The following is an 18,163-nucleotide window of genomic DNA, read 5'->3' on the forward strand; positions in this document are numbered from 1 at the left end:
GAACTTTAAGCATTTATACGTGGAAAACTCGGTAAAGGGAAAAAGCATAGTGGGAAGCCTACCCACGATTAGATAATACTTCTGTAGAAAGTATGTGATTATAATATGAGGGGTCTACACATACAGGAAGGCAAACAACCTAGAGTCCACTACTCATCACAAAAGGGAGCCTCACTGACTAGATAAACATCGGACTACAATCCAAAAAGAGGATTGAACTACAAGTATAGCATCTCCTATGCTTGAGTATTGTATACACCTAAAAATGGTTTGAGATAATTAATTGAATAAACAATTATTTAATTAATCTCTCCTTCCCAATTTAATTGAAATTACTAAGCAATTTGATTAAATTTCCCCTTTCGTCTACTTATTAATAAATCTAAGGATTTATTTAATAGGTTCATTCCATCCCCTTTGATTAATTAATTCAAATTAATTAATTCCCTCCACTAAATTCATTTCTTCTAAATTCCTTAATTAATTAAAACAAATCAAATTCATGAGTTGTTGAGATTAATTAGCCTTTTCGCATTATTTGAATTTTTAAATTCAAATTCTCCTAACTTATACCACTCCTAAACCTAACCCATTCTACCTACCACCATGTCCCCTTTCATCTGACATCTTCTAGAACCTTTGCAACACTTGTCACTAAGTGTTCCCTTTCATCTAATCACTTCTAGAATCCTCTTGACACTTCTCACCATAGAGATGACAGATGTTCCCTTTAATCCAAACCCCTTTGCCAACCTCCTCCAATTTAACCATTGGTATCTTTAGATCAATCTTGACCATTGATTCTTGCCACATCACCCCTAGCCTTGGGAAATACTATAAATAGACCTCATTTTGGAGCAATATGGGTCCCAATTTCATATGATTTTTGCATATCATTTGATTCATATCATTTGCATTTAAGCATTGTTACTATAAGCATCTAGCTTCTAGTTTATCATTCTTAGCAATGTTATCATGCTCAATTTTAGCTTAATTGCATCTTAATCTTAGTTCATTTTCTAGATCAATCATGAAATCATGTAGCTTAATCATGCTATCATTGCTAGATCATGCATTTTCTTCATTCAAATCCTCCATCTAAGTGTAGTCAAGTCACTAGAACTTACATAATAAGATCTGAGAGAAAAATTCATACTCGCATTTACTAGGACACAATAAGTCGATTAGCTATTGTTTTATCTTTCATTGTTTCAATTTGCTAACCATTGCTTGTAATGATTTATTGAGTGCATTGTGGTTGCAAGAACAAGTACACTTCACAGAGCATGATAAGTACAGTTACGGTTTAGCTCAATACCAGAGGCCTTAAACCTCTCTTACAAACCCAATTCGATCACCTATGATCGACCAAACCTTTTGTATATGATTACAAAATTATTCACACATAGATCATCCCATAACATTTTCCTATCAGTCCATATACCATTAATCTACAAAGAGATCTTACATCATATTTATACCAACCTGGGACCTAAACAATTAGGTTGGCCACCTAAAAGATAATACAATAAACTCATAACATAAACCCATAGTCCAATCATCAACCAAGTCATCTTAGCCCAAAAATAATATAAACCAATCATTAAATCCCACTGATAATGCATGTGGAACATCCTCCAACACGTTACGAAAACCAATCCATGACCTAGATAACACCAGACCAAAATAGGTCACCATAAACCAGATCTAAGACCATCGATAAATTGTAAAATGAACATGATAACCATCAACATCCTGAAAACCATCTACAAGTAGCACCATAATCAACCACTCTACCAGAACCAATCAAAAACTGGTAAACAACTAGAAAAACTAGTGTTTTTATCAATAAAACACATAATCAATTCCTCCAAATTTCCAACAATATCCCCCTTTGGCATTGATGACAACACTAAATCTGAAAAAACATCCAAGTACCAAGAAATGCCAAATAGGTCTCCCCCTATGGAAGAGAACCAACAATCTCCCACAAAATGATATTAGCAATCAAATCCTGAACCAAACTCACTTATGATTGATATTCTGCTAAGTTCTATTTTTTTACATATATCTCTCCCACTTTAACATCAATGCCAAAGATCTGGCATAAAACTTCAAACAAAAAATCATAAATCCTTTGAAACATACAACTGTCTACTCCCCCAAGTAGTAGCACCACCAAATCAATCCCAAATGAGTAATAACTTTGATAATGCATACCAGACTGATACCAATCAGCATCACTCAAGTCTCTACCAGAGGAGCAGAAACCCCCAGTTTATCTTTGAAGTACTCAAATGATTCTTTAGGGAAAGGTTTAGTGAAAATATCTGCAATCTACTCTTTAGTGTTCACATAAACCAATATGACTTATTTTTCTTCCACCTTCTCCTTCAAAATGTTATACTTGATAGATATGTGCTCTGTCTTAGAATGAAATACCAGAATCTTTGATATGTCAATAGTGGCATAGTTATCATAGTGAATAACTACCGGTTCATTACAATCCACCTTTACATCCTTCAACATTTGCTTCATCCTTAGAGTTTGTGTACAACTGGTAGCACCAGCAACATACTCAACTTCAACAATAGATAAAGAAGTGCATGACTACTTCTTGTTGATTAATGAAACAAGTTTCTTTCCAAGAAAGAAAGCTCCACCGGATGTGCTCTTCCAGCCATCAACATCTCCAGCCCAATCTACATTTATATATGCACATAATGTAAAGTCATCATTTTTTTGATACCACAAACCACAATCATTTTTTTCCTGTAAATACCTAAAAATCTTTTTCACCACACTATCATGATTTTATCTATAATCACTCTGATATCTTGATACAATAAAAACTACATTCATTATATCTGGTCTAGTCTGAGTCAAATACAACAAACCACAAATCATAGATTTGTACCTAGAAGGATTTACCGATGTAGATGCATCTTTCTTTGTCAATTTCTCACTTGTAACCATAGGAGTACCAACCAGAAAGAAGAGTGAATTGAAAGTATAGCATCTCCTATGCATGAGTACAGTTTAGGTTAAGCTTAATACCAGAGGCCTTAAACCTCTCTTACAAACCCAATTCGATCACCTATGATCCACCAAGCCTTCTGCATATAATTACAAAATTATTCACACACAGGTCATCCTATAACCTTTTCTATCAACCCATATACCATTAATCTACAAAGAGAGCTTACATCATATTTATACCAAGATTGGGACAAAAACAATTAGGTCAGACACCTAAGATATAATACATTAAACTCATAACATAAACCCATAATCCAATGATAAACTAAGTCACATTAGGCCAAAAACAATGTAAAGCAATCATTAAATCCTGCCAATAACGCATTAGGAACATCCTCCAACATGTTATGAAAATTGGTCCATAACCTAGATAACACAACACCCAAAATAGGTTGCCATAAACTAGATCCAACACCATCGATGAATTGGAACACGAACATGATAACCATCAGCATCCTGAAAGCCATCTAGAAGCCACACCAACACCATTTATTATGTGCATCAAAAGATCTTCAACAAAGATCTATCGGTAAAACCCTTACTAGTGACCAAAAGGCTTACTAGAACAAATGATAGCTCCTGAGTCATAAAATCCTAAACCAACTGATCATGATACACATTTGAATAGCATGAATGACAAATCCAAATCAATTCCACACACCAAAGAATACCAAATCCTATGAGATCAATACCATAATCAACCACTCTACCAGAACCAATCAGATATCGGTAAACAACTAGAACAATTGGTGTTGTCATGAAAGACAAAACATAAATACAACACAATCAATTCCTCCAAATTGCCAACAAATATAACATGTGTTTAGAAAAGATCAGTTAGCATATATATTCACTAAACCTTTGCCTAGGGTGACCTTTGAATATCTCAGAGGTAAATTAGGGGTTAGACCCCTACAGAAGATCAACTAAGATGCAGGTGATGCATCAATCCAGTGAAATTATTAAATATTTTTTACTATGGATTGATGAGATATGGGATACTCCTTAGGGGTCATAGCTAAGATGATGTTAGCAGATATGATGGAGACAAAAACAACAATGATGATGTAATAAGATGCATTTACACCTTTGGCATTGTTGTCAAATGGAGAGAAGTAATATGACCGGGAGCGGACATGGGAGAAGTAATATAATCAGAAGAAGATCATACTAAGGAGGAGAAGAGAAGAAAAATAATGATGAGTTTGATGGTGATTCTTTTAGTGTTACCATCAATGCCAAAGGGGGAGAATGTTGGCATGCTTGGCATAATTAACGATGATGTTGACATATTGGTTGAAGCACTGTTGGTGATGATATGTTGAAGGACTGCTGGTGATGATATGTTAAAGGACTATTGGTGATGACATAGTTGATATGATAAGGAGAATGATGGCATGGTGATGTATGACTGGTATAGATTGAGATATTGATTGGTGACTTGGTGATCAATTATTTGTGTTGTCATTGATGGCAACTATGGCAATTGTTTATTCTTGATTACTTTGTCATCTAGGTTTACTGGTGTAACCTAACTGGTAATGGATTAAGTTGGTGAGATGAACTGTACAGCTGACAGAAAACCTCGAAAATATGACTTTAACCGGTAAACATGAAATAATGTTATACTTTAGCAATTGGTTATGAAGATTGATTAATTAAAAAATGTGTTTATATCATTGTAATGAGTCTATGACCAAAAATACATCATGTTTTGATAATCGAAAGTCATGTTTATGATTTACTGTTGTATTTTCAGTAGGGTTTTATCAGGGTTTTAGAACCGGTCATGTTTTATGGTTTGGCAGTGAATTTCATTAAGTTCATAACTTGATGGTGACGTGTCACAACCCGTGTGAGAAACTAAAATACTGTTTTGGCATGATTAAGGATGTAATTCATTGGGAAACAATGAATATCATAGAAGAATCTTTTAAGGGTTTGACTTCTTATCAGATCGATATGTGGTGTCGTGTTATGATTATTCAATGGTTGTAATTGTCTTGATATTTGTTGTAATGATCTGTGATGATCTATGATGTAAATTCATTTGAATCTTGATGTATCTAGGGTTTTGTAACTAACAAAGATGTAAAGTGTATTTAGGTCAGTTTAGATGAATTTTATTTTGTTGTTAATCTGAGAAAAGAGCATGTAGCCGAACCAGAGGTGTGTGTCTGCAAGAGTGAAGCAGAGTAGAGCTGAAGTGGATCTAAACAAGCAAGCAAGAAGTGTTATTTCCAGATCTTTCATCTGTTGTTCCCAAATAGTTGTACCAGGTTCAAAATCCCTTAATAAGGTAGTTCCTAATAGGCCTCATTCATGTAAATTGCTTAACGAAGTAGCTCAACAACTTGAGTTTAAATACTTTTGAGAGGTTGCTTCTAATAGGGAAAAGCTCCTAACAGAGCTCATATTTTAAATCGCTTGACAAGGTGACTCCTAACAAGGTTTGCTCCTAATTGGGCATCATTGTAAGCTCCTAACCAGGCTAGGCTCCTAAAAGAGCACATTTTGAGATAGTGCATTATCTTGTGGGTACCAATTCCCACCATGGTTTTTTCCATTTGGGTTTCCATGTGAAAATCTTGGTGTTCATATGGTGATTGATTTGTGTTTTTGGTAAGTTGATATCTTTCTACTGCATGCATGATATGGAACACTTAAATGAGTAATTTGGTAAATCTGATTAGTAGATTGATTTTAGTGGCTACCTATACTTGTTATGATCTTTTTCGGTGAATTGTTGATCAATTTGGTTTAAGATTTCAGTTTGTTGTTAATACTGATTCAACCCCCCCTCTCAGTATTAACCGCATCCTCTAAATAATAGTTTAAGCCTCTCAATTTAATCTAATAAAAAACTAACTTATAAGGACTTCTTCCATGACCTTCCACTCCCAAGGGATATCGTCATAGTTGAAGTTGTTTTGTGGATATGTTATCTTCTCACCTTTCTTTTAGAATTTTTTGAAATTCTCCTTGTAACTTCCTTTCGGCTTCTTGAGGAAGGAAACTCCATCCATCGGGAGACTAGGAGTAGCCTAAATATTCTACATAGTGACATTGAAAACTAACCCTTGAACATACACCCTTCCATCTTTCTAGGAGTGAGCGAACTAAGTAGAAAGAGAAATATTGTGGCCTAACATCACCTCTATGTAGGAAGAATAATTCACTCTTTCAAAATAGGGCATAAAACACTATCACTTTTTAGTAAAATATAGTTTCTAGGCTCTACTTTGATCAAATCGTCACCCATGATAGACAAAAGGACAATAGTGAGAGCAACTCTAACCAAACGATAATTTTTTCTATAAATTATTCCAAAATATAAAATGGGAATCCAAACATTATTTCCATAAAGATATCCTTCATATCTAAGAAAGGAAAGTATTGCCCAACTTTAAATAATAATGATAGAGGAGGATAATAAAATAATAAATAATTAAAAATAATGGCTATACACTATTTATCTTCTAACATTAGAAATGATGGGAGGTTTTCTATCATTTAATTTTTTTGCATGAATGTCATCTAGGAGATCATGTAGAATGGTTGATACCCTTAAATTATTAATAAAAGGGGTCCAAGTTAGCAAACCTATCAATTCTCATGTTCCCTTTGATGTAGGTGTGAGATAAGTTGTACTGCTCAAGATTAGCTTATTTATGTTAGGCTTAAAAAATTAGGTCTCTTAGGAGCGAACTAAGGGACGCTCATCCTTTCAACATCATGTGGATGTTCTTAGAATCACCCTCAATTATGATTTTGGTAAAACCTTTTTCCTTAGCTAGTAATATATCATGATACGTCACAATGACATCAACAAATTTTGAGGTTTGAACACCTAGGTTAACTACCTAGGCAAGACTCGAGCCACCTTTATCATCCCTTAGGATGCCTCCCCCTCATGCCCAACCTAAATTACCTTTAAAAGAGATATCAAAATTTAATTTGAACTAGCTAGTGTGAGGGGCCCAACAAAATAATATATGTTACACCACCTACCTTCATTAAATAATTTTAAAAAAATCCTACACATTATCTTTATTGATATAATTTCATAATATTTTGTTTTTTAATAGTTTATAAGAACTAACAATATGTTGACTATGCACCCTTTATTTTCTAACTTAACAATATTAATATTTGTTTTGGTAAAAAAATATATATTACTTCAAAAACACATTACATACTAATCACCAAAAGTTAGTTGGCATGAAAGTAAACCTTAAAGCCAATAAAATAAGATGAGCCTAGGAAACAAGACAAATAACCAATTCAATAGAAGGGCCAAGGGATTCAAAAGAAGGGCCAAAGGCTTACTTACCTTTTTAAGAAACTAATTTCTATAGGAGAAAACACAAATTGTATATTTTCATATATTTCCTATTAATAATAAATTAAAATAAGTTAAAGCTTTGAAATCCCAACACATTTCTTGGAGAAATAAAAGGCACATGGAAAACAACTTTCTTTGTTTTATATCACTTTGTTACTAACTTAAAAAAAGGCTCTCCCTCGAAACGGATTTATAGTCCTTTTTTTCTATGCATTTTTCCTTCCAAATGACCTAATATTCCAAATGTGTTTCAAGTAATAATATATTGACCTTGTTTGTTTTACTTAGATTTTGTTGATATTTTTTTTTTTGCTTGTTTACGATAAAAATGTGTTGAGAGTTTATGAGGTGTTTCAATAGTATTTTGTTCTTTTTTATAATCTTTACTTATAAAATTATCTTTTGGTTTTGTCTTTATCATTAACAAAAGAAATGTTTCACACTCTTCAATAAAATTAGATGTGGAAGTCTCAACCAAATAGAGATTATATTTGACTTCTCCATACCAGTAAGCACATTATATCGAGCAGAGACATGCACCATAAACACAAACAAGAGAACGACAAGCACTGTGTTTATTTTCATTCGCATCAAACTCCCCATGTTAAAGGCTGAGAGCTTTTGCTGAATCAAATGCTTAGCTTTCTTTTGAATAATCGGTTAGTAGATGAAGATTGAGATGGAATACAATGCAATGCAATGAGCCATTTATAGAGGAAGCCAGACATTTACAGCAATACTTGTAATAGTTTTTGCTAAAACACCGCATTCAAAGTCATATGGCGTAGCAGGGAGGGTGAAATTCACGAAATTTTGCCTGAAAGGTGATTTGACTAAGTACAACTAAAACCCCAATTTACAGGGTTCACGTTTCTATTCGAATTAATGTATTGGACTTCAAACATAATGTGTTTGATGGAAGTTACTTGTCACTTTAGACTTCACTTCAAGAATAAGAATAAGAATAAAAAAAAATATTGATGTTATGAAAATTCTAATTATTAGTTCTTGCTAAAGGCAGGAAACTATTACATTCTAAATTTAAAGTTTATTTTACATGCTTATAAAATACTATTTTTCTTTATTCTTATTGGTTTGTGTGAGTGAAAGATAAAAAATTTCCACAAAAAATAGACATTATTATGCATAAAGTAGTACATCATTTATTGCTATTGCATCACTATCACATTAATGATATACTGACAAGCTACTTAGCAATGATGAACTTCCCACCATTTTTATAAAGACAAATTTGTAGGCCAATCACTATAATATTAATCACATTATCAATTTTAATTTTAAAACCTAAATCAATTTATCATTTTCTAACTCTATTATTTAATTCAAACAAAAGATGATATTTATCTCTGACAATAGTTAAACAAAATATTAGGTATATGATACTACCAAACTTCTAAAAGAGTCATAACCATAGTAGTCCAAATAAAAATAAAAAAATATTAGAAATTTTCCCTTATTAAAAATGATAATTGTTTTAGAGTAATTTAAATCAGCCTGGTTGAACCATAGTGCAAAAATCTAACTTTTGAATATTCCTCCATTAAGAAGTCCACTTCTAAATCTCATATAAAACTTGTGATCAGATTTTTATACACATAGATTTATACATTGTTTTATGTCTAATTAATCATTTGGTATATGCATTTATTAGATAGAGGATTTTGACAATAATTATAATTAATATCAGCCTCAATATAATATTCAAATTATTAAATTGGTTATATGTTCATAGAAACTAATAGGAAACATTATGAGATCTTTATAAAAACAAATTAAATAAGATAAATTCATAAAAATAAATATCATAAGAATTGAACATTTTAAATTAAAAAAATTATAAATCAAATAATTTTATCTTAAAATAATATAAATATTATATTTCAAAAAACTTGTTTTTATCTTAATGCTTTGAAAATGTCTATCTCAAATGAACTTAAAAATTAAAAAATGTGTTTTTATTTTTTAATATATTGGACACCTTTTAGATTACTACCAATAATTGGTACATTAGTTTCTCTACTTGTGCATTTAGAGATAAGTGCCCCTATTAAACTCTCTCATTTAATTTTTAATATTTATTACAATTATCAACCCAACTAATAAATTTAGATTAATTGTTATTATACATTGTATTTATTTGATTGATGTGGATTATTAATGTAAAGAATTATACTTTCTTACTAAATTGGTCAACCTAATATGTCATATGTCTCCACATAGACTTTGCCCCTAGGGTTTATTTATTCTACATTAAGATTTTATATTTATTTATTTCTTCTTTACCTTCTCTCCAAGATTTAGTTAGGGTTTTATTTTCTCTTTCATTTCATACATGCATACTTTTGTAAGGTTTTGAAAATTGAAATTTCAAATATCATAAATACAAAAATTTTGAATAAAATATTTTTAAAGAAAATAAATATAAATATTATATATCAAAAAACTTCTTTTTATCTTAGTGCTTTAAATATGTTTGCCTCAAATAAACTTAAAAATAAAAGAATGTATTTTTAATTTTTAATATATTGGATACCTTTCAGGTTATGCCAAACCCCATGTTGGTGCTCCCACCTCCACAATGGCAATCATGAGTGATACAAAGTGCTTACCCCAGGGGGAGTAGAGGAAAATAAAGAATTATTATGATGAAATGATAATGATTATCTCATATGTGAAGTTGTAGCTTGGATTCCATACAAATAATTGATGAGATAATAATAGTGTTAGTACACTACACTATATGTTAGTACACAAGGTTTTGGGTCCTTTTTAAAACCTATGTCTAGGATTCGTTCTGCCTTGTCGGTCTGGATGCCTTCCTTCTCTATACAAGGGTCCAAGGCCCTTTCAAAATCATGCTACCTTAATAAAAAAGAAATAGAAAATAACATAAGGTCAATTATTCTTGATTGTATACTTGATAGTGTTCTAAGATTTCTCAACACTATAGACTCTAATTTCTTGATCCTTATAGTGTTTTATTGCCAATTATAATGTTTGAAAATGATTGCTTAATTAATTTTCAAATTATAGAGGGAGTCACCTTTATAGGTGACTTACAGATTTTCATCGATAATTATCAAAATAGAGTCTGACACAAGAATACCACCATTAAGGGCCCATAATCAAATTTCAAATATTGAAAAATGGAGACAAACTAGAAGGCTAGTGGCACTAGGTGCCCTTTTCCATCCTAATCAGGCTACACAAATATCAAGGCTTTAGGGGGTGAGACCAATGTTTCAAATCTAGCCTCAGTTTGAGCCTTTTTGCACTAGATCGAATTCTACCTCCAAAACAAGTGCTACACGTAACATAATTTGTAAGGGGTATGCAATCTATGATGTTATAAGAAGTGATACAAATTGGAGTATATTACATGAAAATGGGTTTTGTTGAGAAATTTAGAGGGTTTTGGCTAAGCCTCTTTGAGTTGAATGAGTGGATTATAGTCAAATGGCACCCTATTTGAATGGTGATGTTCAAATTTATCTTTGTGTATGAGGGTTTTTTGTAGTGGTTTTTGATGATATGCAAGATAGAAACATAATCCTTTAAGACTATCAACTGTGTTGTCAATAGAATTTGTTAATGCTAAAACCTTGGTTCCCCTCCATTAGTCTATCACTAAATTTTTTTTATGTTGCTCAATTCTAGGTAAGGATACCAAATATTCCTTTGCAATTTTTGTTTGAGTCTTATTTTGAAGTCATGGGTAGTTAATTAAGGAAGTTTCTAAAGGTAGATAAGGGTCCTTCAAATTATTTATAACCAACTTGAACTCATATTTTGGCAGAGATGGATATCAGCAAAGATGTTCTAATAATTATCTCTTTCAAAATTGTAGATGAGTGTTGGAATCAGTTGTTAGACTATGAGGATTTACCCTCTCTTTAATGTAGATGATTTAATATTGGCTAGTTGACTACCCATTGTTTGAAATGAAAAAGTGACAGTCAAGCCACCTAGTAGAGAGATGTCTCCCCATTATTATTCGATGGAGAAAGAAGATTATTTCCAAGATGACAATACCTTTTATGTGAGCCTAAAAAATCCATTGTGGATGACAATAAAAAGGATCCACCAAGGAAAATTTATGTCATGCCAAAGGTTTAAGATGGATATCCTTCTATAGGGAGGGATAGCGTTAAGGCTGCTAGATCCTATTATGAATGAGGATTGTGTATATGAGAAAAATAAATCTATTATTGTGTCCCTTTGGGGAACTAAATACCTCATAGAGAAATTAGACGAGGTTAAGAGTGCTCGGGATGTAGAAGAAGACTAATAGTGGTGCGAAAAAAAATGAAGAAAAATTAGGTAATTTTTAACATGCATCTTGCTTCCTATTCCAAACGTGAAGCAATGTCTTAGCATGACAACACGTTGAGGAGATATTTATCTTTTTAATGGTTGTCATGTACTTGGTACATGGGATATTATTTTTTGGGATGAGGCCACTCATTTTTGACATCACATAGTACGGGATAGGCTAAATTCCCACATTCACAAATTAAAAAAAAATCTCAAACAAAATTTAAAATAAACTAAAATGCAGCTAAAATAAAATAGAATGTATGTAGTAAATCAAATAATTCTAAAGTAGGGTTGTCCTTGTATTGCAGCGGTTGTAGGTTGCGCACCTCCACCATGGTGAGGTGGAGTTTTATCCTGCCCCCTGCTGTCTATAGGTCGCCCATCCTAGCTCAAGTCGTACAGGTGCTCCCATGTAATCTCACTGGTTTATAGCTCCAGTCAAAAGTGCTTGCCATTAAAAAAAAATAATAATAATTCTAGAGTAAAATAAAATAGCTTTGGTTGAAATTAAAATATGTTTCTATGTATGTAGGTAGTAAATAAAATAATTTCATTAGATTTTTGTATAACAATGAATTAACACATTGGAAAATGATGTAATTGTGTGCAAGGTAAAATTTCTTCACACATGTTTATCCATAAGCAATTATCTCACACCTTATTCACATAGATGGAAATTCCTTCCCTTATGCTTAAATTACCTTACAATTACAAATATTTATAATGACCTATATCTCACTTTATCCACATACATATAAATTATTGTTTAGTCATCCAAACTATCTATTCATTGTTCTTATGCATTAACCTCTTCCTATGTATTATGTCAACTAATTGATTTTATTGTTTCCATGCCCCATGTCATTTTATATGGATGGAGACTATAGCTACAAACTTTATTATTTACATGATTTTTTTATTATGTATAGGCAATTTAAAGGTATTCAATTTCTTTCATTTTTATTATCCCATAAGAGTTTACAAATCTCTTACATTCAAGGAGAAAAATGAGCTAGAAGACTTCCATTAATAAACTAAAACTAGTCTAGATTTTCACATTCATTTGTAGGAGTGTTTGATGCATTTGGTATTATATCTAGGTTTCCTTGAGGTTGACCTAGTAGAATAAGTTACTTTGGAATATGGTGGTAGCACTTCAAATAAGTTTCTGAATATCATCTCTAGATGAAAAAGAGAAAAGATGCAAAGTAGGAAGTAAAAGTGTGTAGATTGCTATATCAGTTTTGCAAGTGTATGACACTTTGAGAGACATGGATGTGATCTTATCTATAAACTTGACCTAGCAAAATGTATCAAAATTAATATATCTAAAATAAAATACAAATAAAGATCATAGATATAGGACACTATGAGAGAGGTGGATGTGATCTTGATCTATAAACTCGACCCACCAAAGTATATCAAATTTTATACATCTAAATTAAAATACAAATAGAGATGATACTTTTCCGATTTAAAGACATCTGAAATTTAATTAATCAATAAAATTACTTTTCTCCTCTATACATAAATTTAGCTACTTTCATTTATCATAATTTATTTTTCCATGCTTTAACATTTCATATTGCTAGTATGTATGCTAATATATATTAATATACTCCTCTTCGTATACATTTTATTACCAATCCTTATATATTTCAAACTATTACATATATTAGTTTTAACATATCTGGTATTGGATTATCAATCGCCTTTCATTTCAGCCTGAATTGCATTGATTTGAAGTTGACTCCGTATATATATTAAACCCTTACATATAATAACCTAAAACTACAGCAATTTCAAGAATATAAAGCCATTCAAACAGGTAGTTACCATTTTATTCAGTATTGCTGCTCTACAACAAAGACGAGTGCAATAAAACATTTGTGGAAACGGGAAGCACGACATTGTAGAAGAGAAGAGGTATTATTTGTGAGGTGTGCCTAGTGCCTAGTGCCTGGGTTTGAGTGGGCATGTAGGGGCGTCCATATGCCCACTTCTATCCTAAGAAAGCAGACCTTTCGGTGAGAAAGGAGGTCTAGTGTCTGGAGCATTGCCCTTGCAACTCCCGCCTTTATCTAATTGTTCCATGCGCCGAAACATGGATCGTAAACACAAGCAAGAGGACCACAAGCAGTGCAGTTGTTTTCAAGCCCATCAAACTACCCATATTGAAGGGCGGGAGCTTTTGTTAACTGGAATGAAGCGGAAAATCTTTACCTTTCAACTGAGTAATCTTTTGGTAAATGAAGATTGAGATGGAATACAATACAATGAAATGAACCATAAATTTACTGCAATAAGTTTTGCTGAAACAACGCATTCAAAGTCGTGACGTAGCAGGGACGTTAAAATTAGCGAAATTTTGCCTGAAAGATGATTTGACTGTGTACAAGCAAAACCCTAATTGTTAGTTTTCACCTCCTTATTCAACTTAATGTATTTGACCTTATTTGGTTTCGAACAAGTTATTTGTCATATTTTAGACTTCATTTTAAAAAAAAATTGAAATTTGTATATTCAAATTGAAATTGAAATTAATATTAATATTTTAAATATATCTATTTAAGAAATTACGAATATCAATTAGAGCTATTTTATTTATTTGAAAATATTTTTTTTACTCTATAAAAATAAAGATATATATTTTTTATTTATTTTCTATTTTTGAAATATTATGTTTATTATTATATAGTAAAATTTGGATAAATAAATAATTAACAAATTTAAATTCAGCTTAAATAAAATAATATGCATGTAGTAAATAAAATAATTCTAATATATATAATATCATAGCTTTGGTTAAAATTAAAATTTGTTCATGTATGTAAGTAGAAAATAAAATAGTTTCATTTGATTTTTGTATAACAATGAATTAACACATACATTAAAAAATGATGTAATTTTGTGTAAAGTCAATTTTCTTCACATATGCTTCCACATCTAGGATTACACATATCCATATGCATATATCTCGCACCTTATTCACGTAGATAAAAATCCTTCCCTTGTGCTTAAATTACCTTTCAATCCTTCCCTTGTGCTTAAATTACCTTTCAATTAGATAGATTGAAGACTGTGGCTTGAGGTTAGGAGTTTGGCTTGGGTTCTAAATCTGATCACAAATAAGTTAGAGTATTAAATATTTTAATCTTTAATTAATTTTTGTCCTTTCAATACTGGATTGTCTTTTCGACTTCCCATGAGGACATAAATGTGGTGGTTGTTCAATTTCTTTGAAAGCTTATAAATAAGCCCAAATTCGAATCCAATTGCAAGGAGTTGGAGAGTTACGGAGTTACAGAATTATAGGTATATGCTCCTTCACAAGATTGCCTAAATTGTACAGGCTCAAGCACATACAGGCTCAAGTTTGCCCAAATGGGATAAATTCAAGGGCACACTACTCTCTTTCACAGAGTTTGCCAAAAATTATATGGTTCTTACATATTTTCAATGAAATTAAATTTATATGATTTGTTATGTGTTTACAATACCACAAATTCTGCTTTGGGTATTGTCGTCTGAATTGACAAAATAATTCAGACCAGTGATATTAGAGCTGCCAATGAGTCGCTGCCCATACTACACCAAAATCTTCCTTGTCTTCATCTTCAGCAAAAGGAAACGAGGAAGCTACTGCAACATCTACCAAGGAATCAGTAGCTACTACACCTCAATCTAACCAGACTCCTACTGCTATAGCAGATCAGTAAGAAGCGAGAGTCTCACTAGCACTTTCAAGTTACATGGCAGAATTTTATTTGGAAGATGATCAAGCAATGGGGTCCATTGCCTTTCAAGAAGGGGGTAATGATCAGAAATAAGTGAGAGTATTAAATATTTTAATCTTTAATTAATTTTTGTCCTCATATAAATGTAATAACCTTTCAATACTGGATTGTCTTTTCGACTTCCCATGAGGACATAAATGTGGTGGTTGTTTAGCTTCTTTGAAAGCTTATAAATAAGCCCAAATTCGAATCCAATTGCAAGGAGTTGAAGACTTATGGAGTTACAGAGTTATAGGTATACTCCTTCACAACATTGCCTAAATTGTATAGGGTCAGGCATACAACTCTCTTTTATAGAGTTTGCCCAAATGAGATAAATTCAAGGGCACACAACTCTCTTTCATAGAGTGCCAAAAATTGTATGGTTCTTACATATTTTCAATGAAATGAAATTTTATATGATTTGTTATGTGTTTACAATACCACAAATTCTGCTTTGGGTATTGTCCTCTAAATTGACAAAATAATTCAGATCAGTGGTATCAGAGCCGCCAATGAGTCGGTGCCCATACTACACCAAACTCTTCCTTGTCTTTGTCTTCAGCAGAAGGAAATGAGGAAACTGCTGCAACATCTACCAAGAAACCAGTAGCTACTACACCTCAAGCTGACCAGGCTCCTGCTGCTACAGCAGATCAGGAAGAAGCGATTATTCTCTTGAGAGTCTCACTAGCACTTTCAAGTTACATGTCAGAATTTTATTTGGAAGATAATCGAGCAATGGGGCCCATTGCCTTTCAAGAAGGGAGTAATGATCAGATATAAGTGAGAGTATTAAATATTTTAATCTTTAATTAATTTTTGTCCTCATATAAATGTAATAACCTTTCAATACTGGATTGCCTTTTCGACTTCCAATGAGGACATAAATGTGGTGGCTGTTCAGCTTCTTTACTCCTTCACAAGATTGCCTAAATTATATAGGCTCAGGCATACAACTGTCTTTTACAGAGTTTGCCCAAATGGAATAAATTCAAGGGCGCACAACTCTCTTTCACAGAGTTTGCCAAAAATTGTATGGTTCTTACATATTTTCAATGAAATGAAATTTTATATGATTTGTTATGTGTTTACAATACCACAAATTCTGCTTTAGGTATTGTCCTGTGAATTGACAAAATAATTCAGATTCATACTTATTAAATGGACTTCTCTATAGAAGATGTTGTAGGGTAACATTATAGTAATGGGTAGATTTTTATTGGCTTTTCCTAAAGTTGTTATAATCAAAGATAAATAACAGGTGTGCCTATTGACTAGTGTGTGATGTTCAATGTAGGACCCACACTTTCAACCTGTTGTTCAATTCCCGTTACCGTCGTCAAGATAATTTTCGTTGCCAATAAATACTTTATTTTCAATGCACCATGCATCGATGCTTTTATGCATGTCTTATGTTATAATGGTATTCTTCAGGTCAGTACAGGCTACTTGCTTACAGCATGGATCTGAATCAGTTATTAATGCTGAGAATGCCAAAATGGAATTCAAAAGTTGCCTAAAATTCTTTCTCACAAATAGCGTGCTGAGGGCGCCTAAACTAAGTGAACTCAAAAATCGTTTAAATTTCCCGCCTCACAGATAATGTGAGATGTGTGTACAAGCCCACCTCAGAACAATTTTAGATGATTTTATCTATATTTTTGAATCTATTCGATGATAGCGACCATATGGCCGTAGAGATGGAGGGCATTGGAACAGTTGTCAATTGCCTTCTATACGAAGAACTACTTACTCAAAAGGGTTAGAAGTTACAGCGAAGAAAATATTGATGAAAGGAGCTCGACATCACTCTGTGAATGTGAAAAAAGTCGTAGTTATCTTCCTGAGTGATGGGGAAAATATGATGGAGGGAATACCCTCTATTATGTGGACATAAATGAAAATAAACTAGACCAGAATCTGTTTGTCAACAAAAAAAATGTTGCTCTCTTTGAACACAGTTTATGATTTTCCATTCTTTAATAAACACAAAACAATGTGAATAACATTGATTTCCCATGTTTAGTTTTGTGTTTCTTAATATTTGACTTCCATAATAGATTGTTATGAAGAAAAAAATAGGATTGGGATGTATTCATTCTTATCTGGAGTCATCTGGACATATGAAATTATTTTGTTTTTTCATTATAATGTGCAGTGTTTTAACTATTATAATGTGCAGTTAAGTTTTAAATACTCTTGAACTATAGGAATAGAACTTGCAAATAAGATGTAAATTAAAAATTATTATATCAATTGTGAGGAAAATTTGTAATAAAATAAAAATAAACAAAAGGTTGAAAACAAAGCATCAATTCTAATTTGATTGGTTTTAAAAATGTTTCAAATAAATAGGGTCCAACAATTACTGTTTTTTATGTATCATTAAATTTGAATTTTTTTTATTCTAGTCAAATCATGAAAAAATGGATATGCAGAGTGTCTTGAGTATTTCAGAAGATAATTTTATACATACATGATATATAATAAAGTTTACTAAATACAATCATAGAAACTTTAGAATTATATATTAGAGGAGCCAAAAATGTAGGATTATTATTCATAAATTATAGATTATTATCATTCTAGAATATGTGACAAGAAAAAATCAAATTTTTTTTTTATACAAATAATGTAGAAAAAAAATGTAATTGTAACTTTT

Source organism: Cryptomeria japonica, chromosome 3 (assembly GCF_030272615.1).
Source record: "Cryptomeria japonica chromosome 3, Sugi_1.0, whole genome shotgun sequence".
Lineage (NCBI taxonomy): Eukaryota > Viridiplantae > Streptophyta > Pinopsida > Cupressales > Cupressaceae > Cryptomeria > Cryptomeria japonica.